The sequence below is a fragment of the Anas platyrhynchos genome, chromosome 13 (assembly GCF_047663525.1).
Source record: "Anas platyrhynchos isolate ZD024472 breed Pekin duck chromosome 13, IASCAAS_PekinDuck_T2T, whole genome shotgun sequence".
NCBI lineage: Eukaryota > Metazoa > Chordata > Aves > Anseriformes > Anatidae > Anas > Anas platyrhynchos.
The window spans coordinates 9,113,186-9,125,554 of record NC_092599.1 but is presented as its reverse complement, the minus strand read 5'-3'; the positions used below and the strand labels follow the sequence as shown (position 1 = coordinate 9,125,554).

The 12,369-nt window shown below is 38.3% G+C and overlaps 1 long non-coding RNA gene across 3 annotated transcripts in view; it reads left to right on the top strand.

Annotated features, from left to right (window-relative positions):
• The first annotated feature begins 5,975 nt into the window (after window positions 1–5,975).
• Window positions 5,976–12,369, top strand: part of LOC106019339 (uncharacterized) — a 75,413-nt gene continuing 69,019 nt past the window's right edge. For all 3 annotated transcript variants that reach the window (XR_001194083.5, XR_003500346.3, XR_002405375.4), the window contains exon 1: window positions 5,976–6,127. This is a non-coding gene — a long non-coding RNA (uncharacterized lncRNA). The remainder of the gene's footprint in view (window positions 6,128–12,369) is intronic.

Sequence of the window (12,369 nt, the reverse complement as noted above, 5' to 3'; positions counted from 1 at the left end):
TTTTCCTGCTAATTTGTATCCACTTTTCTATTGTCTCATAGGCTGTAAGCTTTTCACAGTAGGAAACTATTTTTCTATTCTTTCTATGTCTAATATCAAGGACACCTGATGCATGACTCTGGCTTCTAAGTGCTACAGTGATAATTTTAATAATATTTCAGTTACTTTGACAGTGATTAACTGTGCCATGTTATTGGTGCAACCACCAATAACACCAAGTTAACCATATTTGCATCCTGAATCTTCCAAACAGCAAGCTGTAACATAGTAGCCTGGAATTTCCCCATCTGAAAATCATTTCCCAGCATTTAATTAATTGTTTAATTAAATGTGAACAGCAAACTTCTTGTTTGGATTGTTAAACCAGGAGAGAATCTGGTGAGTTGTCTTTCTCTCTGGAGTCTTTTATGATACTGGGGCAACATAGGAAATTCCTTTTCAGTTATTATATGACAGCTCCAAAGAGTTTCAGAGAAATTATGTCTAGACCTTTTTGGTCTATATATAGCCTCTTCTGGAGGACAACTTCTTAGCCTGTGAACTCTCAAGGTGTATAAAGGGTTCAGTTTGCTTGATGACCAAATCTCTGTTAAAGGTGAAGTTCCCCACACATTGTACTTGTACAGATATTGTCAACTACTTAATGGCCTTGGCAGACACTCAAATGAAGCATTCAACAAAGCTGTAATGCACAGTGGTCTGTTTTTTTTTTTTTTTTTGCTTTTTTTTTTTTTTTTTTTTTCTAGAGACCTTTTCACTTAAATTATACATTAACTTGTAGTGAAAGCTCAACATAATTGTTTTTGTTTTTCCAGGCATAGCAAGAGGCTTATATGACTATCACTCTATTTGGAGGAACAAAAGAGTTATTTTTTGTCACTCATGTGCTCCATACACAGGTAAAATAGTGGAGTACCGAATTCCTGTCAGCTGTGATAATGTTGTACATGCTATTGCATCACAGAATTGGACTTTCTGTATAGCAAATGATAAACAGTCAAGGGAATATATGAAATTATAATGAATTTTCATCATCTCTGCACACATATGGAGAGTAAGCATGGCTTTGGCCCTAACTAAGACTTGGAAAAAAATGTTGGTAGGGTTATTTACTTATTTATTTATTTATTTGACAAAAGGAATATTCAAAGGAGATCCAGATATTCTGGTTTAACTATGAAGAAATGACAGACTGTAATAACCCTGAAACACCACTTAGGAAAAAAGCTGGCTGGCCTGACCTGGCCTCATTAGGAATTCCTCTTGGTCCCTACGATGTAGTCCAGTTAGGTAGGTTTTTGTATTACTCTATGCCTTCCCACATCAAGACACCAGCCAATTATTCCATAGCCCTCTTAATGGGGATCATGGTATGCTCATGTGGTGGCTGTGACTTTCAGGTACGTACTTCTGTGATGCTCCAGTGCAGGGACTGGGATATCATTTCTGCAGGAGCAGAGACTGTGCCCATGTGTGCACCAGTGAGAGGTAGCCCCAAACAGATCCATCGGTGACACCACTCCAGTGCTGCCAATGTCTGCCAGTTTGTGGCTGTGTCCAGTTTATGTGACAGGAAAAATTTTGGAAATATCAGCAGAGTGACCACATAATAGTGATGTATAAGAAATGCATTCATAAATTTTTCAGATGCTAGCTTTAAATATATAGACAGAGTTACTGTTGTATGGCACTTGGTCTCTTGGAAGCTTGATTCACAGATTTCTGTTTAAAGTCCTGAAAAGGAATGAACTATGTTGTGTTCCTCAGGAGAAAGGCCATTCAGCTATATGAAAAAGAGTAGCAAGCTGGAGTTCTGCATAATATTCCCTTAGCTCCATTAAATCTATAATAGTAACATCAAAGTCCTACCTTTAATCTTCTAAATCTGGTCATCATTCTGTTACTTTGACCAGACAGTGTAAATCAAAAGAAGTGCTATAACTGTGCAGTGGAAGGACCTTGAAAAATCTTTATGTTAAAAAAGAAATGTATAGGATTTTTTTGAACCTGAGTCTTCAGCTGCACAAAAAATCAGGGAAAATCAGAATAATTGCCTAGATATTGGCCCTATACTTGTCAGTGTTGACTATGTTTTGTGCAGATTTTATGTGCAAAAGACTATCTTTCCTTCAGAATGAACAAAGACTGCAAAAGCAGAGATTTTTCTGGATGAAAAAAGGTTTCAGGGGTATTTTGGTTTTGCTTGGTAGGAATGGACACAACTCAACACAAGTTATCAGCTGAGAAGTGATTTTCATGTTCTCATTTACTGCCAATGTTGTCCTCACTTTGTCACTTTTCACCAGAATAACTCCATCCATACTAATCTTCAGTAGAAAACTAGACCATATTGTAGCACAACTGCAAGGAATAATTTAACTAAGTTTAATAAATGTGTCTTCATGGCATGAGCCTTTTGTGAAAGTAAGACTGTTGACAGAAGTCTGATTCTTGCAGGATTTACCTGTCACCAGCTGGCCCATTGTTAAACACAATTTTGTCTGCCTACATTAAGTTCTACTAAACACTGTTTTTCAGGCCTAATTTATTTTATTCATGGAAGAAAACTTGATACCCAAGAGTACCTGGTAATATTAGGAACCTGTGCCTGGCTCCTAATTCTCTGGCAGTATGCTAACAATATGCACGACTGAAATGTCAGCACTTACCAGCAACTCAAAAAGAGCTACGGCAAAGTTGTTCCTGGTCAGGATTCAGCAAAGTCATGTAGACACCTAGCTCTGACATGAACAGATCTGTTATTAGGTTAGACATGTAGCTTAGTGGGTGTAAATGTTTTCTAAAGGAGTTGCTTTTCACGTGGATGAACAAAAGTCCTATAAATTGGCCAGTGGTCAAATGGCCCAGAGACCTGGGAGCCAGAAGACTTTGCCTCCAATGTTTGTTTGCAGTGTGTGTCTCTGGCTCTGGTATTATCAACCACTCACAACCTCAAGTAACAAAATGCATATAATAGTTGAATTATGTATTTAGACTACTGAGAGAGTAAGTTACTTTTTTTTTTTTTTTTTTTTTTTTTTTTTTCCCCCCCACTGGAGTAGGAAAAAAAAAGAATTTAGCTGTGAAAAACTGGGTAAGAAGTAGGGCCTTGCTGAAAGTGACATATTACATCTGAACAGTTGCACTCTTGGATAAACAGAAATTACAGAGTAAATAACAAAATGCAGAGAAATAAGATCCAAATTGAAGTGTGGAAATTGTGGACTGTAGAAGTGATTACTTTTAAAAATAGCTTTAAATGTGTATTTGTTCTTTGAGTTTCACTATAAATTGTAATGAAGTACCTCTAAGTTCAGATGTGAATGGGGCCAAATCTTGGAGTTGTTATTTGGACAAACAGAAAACACTTAAAAAATCAATCTTCCAACTGAAAATAACTGTGTTTTGACTCCCTAAAGATGGCAGGGGTGGGTCTGATTATCATAGTATTCTGCTGCCTATTTATTGTACTAAGCATCTGCTATAACCTTTTGGACCTTCCTTGTCATTCATGCTTGATATAAACTAAAACTACACAAAAAATAGTGGATTTTAAAAATCTCATACATTCTGTCTGTAATTATCCTGGTGGCATGGTGTGACCTGCTGATTCAGTTCTTATTGAGATGAATATGAGCTGTTAGTAGACCAAGGTTCAGTGAATACATTAAATCTTGAGGCTCCAATCAATCACCCACTTCCTCATGGCAGAGTCTAGGATGTCTGGAAAATAAGAAGTAACAGAGGTGATTAGAAGAGACTTCCTTACATGCAAAAAGTCTTAGAAAAGTTGAATCTCAAGTTTGGATTCACTTTTCCTGAGGACTTAATAAGTTTGACTTTTGTTTTTTACTTTTACAGAGACACACAGGAGAGCAGAGTGTTTCACCGACTCTTTCCCGGTGAGCCAGTGTGCTAAGCAGGGACTGGCTAAGATGTGACACTTTGATACAGCCTGCTTTGGCTGCTCCATGGGGTGACTAATACATAGCAGCCTTGTCCAAATAGGAATTGAGCACCTTTATTTCTTGCCTGAATCCACTTTGCAACTGGGGCTCAGCATGGGGAATCTGTCACTTCCCTGCAAGCAACTTCAGAAAGGAAAGGCAGAAAAGGAAGAACAGTCACTTTGGACTAAATTTTAAAGGCAATGCTTTTACCCTTCCTAGGGAATTGGTCAAGTGGCTCTTCATACTATTTTTTCTCTTAGTTGTCTGACCTAATGGTAGAAACGGTTTTCTTAATATCCAATGGTATTGTTTCCACTGTGTGCACTCCAGTGACCATCATGATTGATGCTATTAGGGAGCAGAGGAGCACACAGTAACATATGAATGATAGTGCACTTCTTGCCTTGTTTCAATCATTTCACTCATATTTTTCACATAGTCTTTTTTTCCTTGAAGTTTACCGTGTGTATATAGTATGTGCAGTCTTTCACACTCAAACCCACTTTTCTTGCTGCCACAATGGATGTTCCACTGATGATACAGTCAGGGAATACTCTAGAGACAATGGGTGAAATATGCGTCATCTGCTGAGCCTCTTAAGCTTTAAATGCCCCACTCATTAAATCTGTATGGCTGGGCTGGAAGACAAAAGGACTATTTCCACCCCCAGTTACCTACTCACCTCTCAGTAAGGTCTATGGTAAGCATATATTGGGAAATTTCTACTAATAGGAACACCAGGCTATGAAGGCACATAGAGGATAGACAAATTTGGAGTTAGTCATGCTTTTTTTTTTTTTTTTTTTTTTTTTTTCCTCTATATATATAACCAGGGTGGATAATTATATGTAATTCTTTGGGCAGTTGTACGTTATTTTAATACTAGAGTAAGTACCAGGTTCCTTTTATTTTGTGATCTCACTGTACTAAGCAGAATTTTCATGTCTTGTGGATTTTAAAGTGACAGAATTATATTGTGACCCGGTGAAGACCGTAACATTTTGACAGGGCAACTGTCTTGACTGGGATCACTTAGCAGAGCTGGGGACTGAGCTTGTCTTCTGGCTTCCACCATGATCTTCCATCCATCACTGCCTCTGATAGAGCAGTGAGCTGGATAGATGAAGCCTGAACTCCTGCTTCTCAGGCCCACATCTCAGTGCACCTTCTCAAAAGCTAACAGGAGCTTCCACTTTTCCAAGGAAAATAATTAGTATCTGCTTCATGCAATGAGATAGGAGAAGCTATGCTGATACACAGTTCTTTCATTAGAAATATTTACATTCTGAAAGTGATTGCTTGTTTAGTTTTCAGAGTGTAATCTACAAAGATGCAACTAAACTGCCTTTCTTCTGGGAAACATTTTATCTGTCTGTCCCATGCTAATATGATCCATCATATGCTGCACATCTTTCTTCATTTCTTCCTACCTATAAATTATTCAGAACTATTATAGCTAAAATTGCGAATCAATGATTTTATTTCTGTCTTCTGAAATGTTAGAAGGGATTTGGCTTGGAATGGAGGGGATGATATCCTTGTGAGACTAGGAAATCAAGAATCAACTATGACTGGCAGGCTCTCTCACAGAGAAATGAGAAAAATGGGTAAAAATATCTGTTCTAGTTAAAAAATATTAGAAGACTTAATATAAAATATTTAAGCCTATACAGCTTAGTCTGTAGAACTTACTATCAAATATAACAATAAGCATGTCAAAGTTTATAGAGCCCTTTGCTAGACAACTCTATATCAACTTCCTTACTAGAGCTGACTCAAACTGGTTAATTCCACTTCAAGGGAGAAATGTAACCTCTTGTAGTAACCCAAAGATTTAAGTCTTTTCTCCTGAAAAAAAAAGAAAAAAGATTTAATCTTCTATAACACAAGCTATCAAGTAATTCATGATTTCTCTTGCCTAGAAATATGTAATCCTTTACAATCACATTCTGTAATTCACTCTGATTGACAGACGTTTCCACTTAAGTACTTAAAAAGACACCTCCCAGGAGCATGTGGGCTTAAGATCAGAGGTTAAACTCCATTTATCAACCTAAAGCCTCCAGCTGTTCTCCAATTTAGAAAGGGGTGTTTGTACGAGAGGGCAAGGTTTGAAGTTATTGTTGGGTTGTTTTAGGCAAGCTTTCACCTTGATTCTGGTGCAACATAAGGTTAAGGTAGGACTATCATTTCATTTTAATTTTCTTCTTGACAAGCCTCACCATCTTGCACACAGAAAAGCAACCCTTTTTTTCTACATAAGTCAACTCATGCACCTTGCAACTCACATGTAGAGTTTGGTCTTTGGGGTTCTTGACCCACCATAAGAGTACAGCTTTGCAGAAGTATGGGTCACTTTGTCTTGATCCAGCTGTATGGTCTGGACTGCAAACCATGTTTTTTTTTTTTTTTTGTTTTAGTGATCTTGAGGAAACATGCTAGTTGCAGAATGCTGGTGTGATTCCCATTTTGGTCCTGATGCATGAACCTCCTCCTCTGTGAAGAGTTATATGCTGTTTGTGTAATTTGTGTTGATGTGACCAGTGGTGTTATGGTTTCTACTCTAAATAACATATGCCTAACATTTTCTAGATAAACTTTTAAAATGTGTGGGAATATAGCTCTTATTGCTAGCAATCCTGCCTGCAAGGCACAGAGTGCAATATAAATATGATACGTCAATAACATAGGTAGTATTAAAGTGATTGTATAGATTTATATTAGAAAAATCAAAAGTTGTATCACTGCAGTATCGGGATATGCATTAAATTTTAATTTGCATCTAGGATCTGTTAATACAGCTTTGCCATGTTGTTCTGTTTCAGTTGTTTCTTTTGTGGATCCATGGATAATTCTGTAGTCTGCTCTTTCACTGGAGCACAGAGAATTTCCTTTTCTTGTAACTAACATTAATGGCAAAGTAATGTATGTAATGTATGTAATGACATATTGTTACGCTATAGTAACACCTAAGTATGTCCATACTGCGCCAGAGTCCTACAGTGGTAGGAGCTGAAATGTGATGGAAATAGTGTGGAAGGTAGTAGGAATACAACTGGGTGCAGGCAGATGGGGAGCACCCGAGATTAATAAGACAGCCCTGGTTAGTGTGACAGGCAGCCATCAGACTGTGCTAGTGGGCTGCTTGTTGTTAAATGCTTTGTATGCAAAGGGAAGGTGGGCTCATTGCAGTCACATGCAGCTCAGAATTCTCAGCAAGGTAGGAAATAAAAAAAAAAAATACATTCTGAGGTGATGGGAACCAGTGTTGCTGGCTGGACAGGCATCAGTAGCATTATTACAGACAACATGGGTGTCCAGTGGGAGAGACAAGGTTTTGCACCTGATGGAAAGCAGATCACAGGAGGTGATGGTGCAGTAAGAGAAATAAGACAGGGACATTGTTTTGCAGTGCTGATTTGAATGACTGAGTTGGCATTTGTCAAGCCAGCAAAGAGCAGCCTATGAACTTTAGGAAGAGTATTCAATAAAACCGAATAGCTCAAGCTGATAGTCTGTGCTACTGTAAGATGACTATCCTAACTAGTGATGATCCTGGTTGTTAAATATGTGTCTAGATTCAATGCACCCTGAGCTTCAGTGATGCTTCATTTTCATGTGAATCCATATCTTTGTGACAACACGGAGCATTTGCAGGATCATGCATAAGCATGAATATCAAATTCTTTTATTCTTCCTTTTGAAAATCTGGATGTGTTTCAATCCAAAACTTCTAGTCATTCCCTTTTCCTATCTCTGTGATCTTATGCTGAACCAGAGTACCAGGCTGTAAACAGAAGTGCTGTTTCTAGCAAAAATCATGATAAGTTTTTATGAAGTTGTATCTGCAAGAAGTTTCTTTTTTCTTTCTTTTTTTTTTTTTGTTTAGTGCAAAGAAAGAAATTAATCCCATGGTGACATATAATTTGTACTCATTAGCAGGAAACAGGATTTATACAGGCTCGAAAGCTATTTGTTAGTCTAACACATCAGGCTAAAATTTTAGCCACCACTGATTGTGCATTGTTGACTTGACAGCAGAAGTAACCATAACTTAGACTTAATGAATGCTTTCATGCAGTATGCACAGTCCTCCAAGAGTCCTTATTTCATACTATTTAATGCTGTGCTGAACAGTTGAGTTTGATAAAGGCTGAAACATTCAGAATTATGCTTTCATTTGAATTTTAATTTTTTAAAGGGGGAAGGCAGATGGTATTGTTTTACAGAGAGAATAGCCCAGCATGTCTTACAATACTAAAAGTCTCTTTGAGCCCATCTGATACTGGTCTCTGAGTTGTCTCTGCTGGCATCCTTTGCTTACATACTGCCTTCAAATTGCATATATTAGTTCACTATCAGAGTAACTCACGGGCATGGAAATCAGCCATGTCCCATGAAGGTCACTGGAATCTTGGTGATGGAGAATTCATTCCCAAATAAGCAGCTTATGTGTAATATTGATGCTAGTCTTGGTGCCAAAGGCTTCACTTTACGAATGAACATGAGCTCAAAAGGCAAGTGCTAACTCACAGCAATAGACATATCTTTGGAAGTGCAGTCTCCTTATCTAGTATCCAGGAACAAATTATATCTAAATTGTTCCCAATATAGGTTGTAAACCTGTCTCTCAAGCTCACACGCAGAGGCTTGAGTTCCTCTCAATTTTCATGAAAGAATAAATAGAACTAATAAACACACCAAACAAAATGGAACTGTCTGATTCCTTTTTTTAAACTTTCCCAAATTCTTCTAACAGGATACCTGCTGTGGAGACCCCTTACTTCAGTGTCTGCAACAGATAGCAATCTTCCTTCTATACCTCCTATTTTCCTTAGCCTTTGTAGAAAGATGTCACCTGACTCTTCCCATCTGTGGTTCCCTGGTTCAAACATCTGTTTTAAATCTCAGTAATCATCTATTTTAATCTCAGCATAGGTTTGTCTTAAAATAGACAAGACTGTTCTCCCTCATAAATCTTTCCTGATGCTTCCACATCCTTGCCTTTCCCTCAAAAGCTTAGGCAGCATTGTCTGTTATTTGCTCAGCTCAACCTCCTAGATAGGAGTTCAAAGCTTTTGATGCTGGAACAATTCTGTCTGAACACCTTGTGGGGGTGGGGGAACTACTGTGTGCCATGTTTGGTGAATTTTATGCAAGTAGATAGAAAAAATAAATCCTGGGTCTCATTCAGAAGCATTATCTACCGTTATTGGTTGTGCATGGATTCAAAATCTTATTCCTGTCAGTACTTGTAACAGTGATAAAGAAACAGTTCTTTATAATTGAGGTGATATTTTAAAAATTACTGGGAAGATTTGATGGGCAGTCAGTAGTAGATCCAGATATACTGGGAATAGAGCATATAAGTGGAAAGTGGAGTGGAAGCAGCTCTGTAAGTAATTCTGTCGTGACTGATAGTGGGAATGGATGAATGAGAGTAATCTAGGAAAACAAAGCCGGAACATAGAGACCAGCTTTCCATCCTCAAGAATAATTTGTATGCTGTTTGCATGTTGCTGGGAGGCACTTGGCAACCTTAAAGAGTAGACTATAGACCGATGGATATGCCAGAGCAGGAGATGTCTCATTTTCCTTGTGGTTAGAAGGCTTCTCCTAATTTCTTACTCTTTGTTGGTCGGAACTGCATGCAGATCAGTGCATGTCCTCTTGGGGGATCTGGTGGTGTGATTGTTATGATAGAGGGTGCCAAGCCAAGAAGCATCAATACGGAAAGAAAATCCTTTCTCATATCTGTTCGAACCAGGGTGCAGTTGGCTCAGAACAATACACAGGCAAGAGAAAAGGCTGGAGTCCAAGTAGTAGCCCCAAATTTCTTATGTTGTTAACCCCAACAGACCTGCTGGTGCTCACACAGAGAAGCATGCTAATTTCAGTACAATAAAGCCATGTCAACATAAGAAACAGGGTTAGGTAGGTCCTCAACATTTATTTTATTTTTAACTGCTACTGAATATTGTGAACATGTTAATTTGAAGGCATTCCCTCTCAGAAAGTTTTGGAAGTTGACAACCTGCTGGAAGATGAGTAATACAGATAATGGCTGTATTAAAAGAGATTCGAACTTTATTTAAACATACACTTTGTTCCTGAAGCAGAAATGGTCTTGAAGTTGGATGTGTCATGTTTGCCAGTGTTTCCAATGCAAACCTCAACCTCTGCTTCAACTGCTGACTCCCGTGAGACAGATTAAAGCAGAGAGAGAAACTCCTTGCAGTTTGGAAGAGCTGTCCTTCTCTCTTTCCTGTCTTCCAGACAGGAACTTCACTGGTAAAACTGACAAAGGCATAGTCCACATGCAAATCAAAAAGCACACCTATCTTATTTAAAAACAAACAAAAAACCCAAACACTGTTAAATTATGTGTAACAGTGCCACCTGCTGAATCCCATCCTAACACCTTTCTTCTCAAAGGTAATATGCATATGGATGAAATGGAGTTGGTCTTGATTCAGTTGCAGAGATAGGCCCTGGCAATTCCTGTATAGAGAATGCTACAACATAGTTTAAAATACTAAACTAAATACTCCTCTTCAGAGCATAAGATTGATTTGACTAAATTTATCATCACTCAAATGTAGAATACGGTCCTTAGAAATCATATGAAAAATTATTTTGTATGCTGTTAAATAAGCTTGATGCATTTTCCACTATTATTAACAGTGAGGTGTACAAAAATAAATTTGAATTGTGCTTCTAGTAGTAAGTAACTTGTCTAGAAAGTGGCAATGTTCTAAAGTTGCAAACAAAGCGAGATTCCCTGCTGAATTTCTGAATTTAGAAAAATTTGATTCTATCAAGAATACTGTCAAATAAGTCTAAAATGACTGAGACAGGCTGTCATGAGGCAGGCATTTTGTGGAAGTGAATGAATGCCTTTACTGCATTCAGCAGTTTGATACAACAGCCCCCATGCTGCCTAAAAATACTAACCATATTTTTGAAGCCATTATGGGCTGAATTCAGCCTGTCTTATTTATATTTATTTCCAGCTTTAAATGGTTCTGTTTATTTTAACACAACAGTATTGCAGAACAGTGCTACTGAGAGTATTTGGAGTTGAACCAGGCTCTGATTCTGAAGGACCATCCTGTGTATGGCAGATACTGGTGGTTTGGGTAACCTCAGTAACACCACATGGGTAAGGCTGGTATATGCAGTCCTGCATCCCTTGCACGTTCTAGTAGCTTTTTTTTTTTTTTTTTTTTTTCATCATATCATATATGAAAAAAGATATTTTTAGTTGTTTTTAAATCCTTCCCACGTCCTTGCCTTACCCACTTTCTCCCTGGTGCAGTGTTCCTCTGAAAGAATGTTTTTCTTTTTTCCCCACTTCAGGTAACCATCCTTTGGTACCCATGCCATTTTACAAATGTTGAGGGCCTAGGCCTGGGTCTACTATGGTCACAAGTACAGCTCTGATTTCTTTGGGAACTAAATCCAACCTGTAAAACTCTGACTGACTTTGCCATTCTGAAATTAGTTGCCAGGAAGTTTTACACCAAAGAGGGCTTGCTGTGAAGCTGTCTTTATTAGGGAAATAGAAGAGAACAAAACTGCATGGGTAGTACTCGTAATAGATCCGGCATTTTACTGCTGGATGTATTCCTCTTGCTTCTTCTTCTCCTTCTAAAAAACAACAAAAAGCTCTTGGTGCATGCAAAGGCTGTTTTGGTTGTTTAGGAAGCTAAATCTGCATATTTCTGGCACCACATTCAGAAAAGCTGGTTTTAAGTGCCTGTTATAGCTAAAATGCATGGGTGTTTTCCTTCTGGTTGCCCCCTGGCAATGACATTAGGTCTGTGAGTGTATAAATATACAGAGATGCATTCTTGTTTCCATTTACAGTGTGAGCTCTGTGGTATCGGCCTCAGTGTTCCCGAGCAAGGGAAAAGGGATGTTGACAGGCATGTAAATGAAGCTGGACACATGCTTAACAAAAAGCGACAGCAAAGTAAAGCCAGTGACTTTGTTCCATCAAAAGATACAAATTTCCCATCCTCCAGCGTAACATTCAAAGTGCCAGCATTCTCTGAGCTGTTTTCACAGAGGATGTTCTCTAATGGTCAATTTGTTTGAAGGGAAAAAGGATGGCATTTCAAATGCAGCAAATAAAATCTAGCAATGCTACAGCATGAAATTCTAGCAGATATCCTACTGCTGGAGTCAGAGTTTCAAAAAACATCCATTCATACCGGCTCTGGATGGCAGCAGTGGCACAGAACAGAGAACCTGTTTTCTTCCATGGAGGAGTGCAGACAGAGATGGAAGTACTCTTGTATTTTGGCACCTGTGCTCAATAACTGTGTGCTGAAATATCTGATAAAAGCTTCAGAGGCATCTTAAGAACCCTGTACTATGAAAAAGATACCATTGGCTTCAGCTTGGGCTCAGCTCA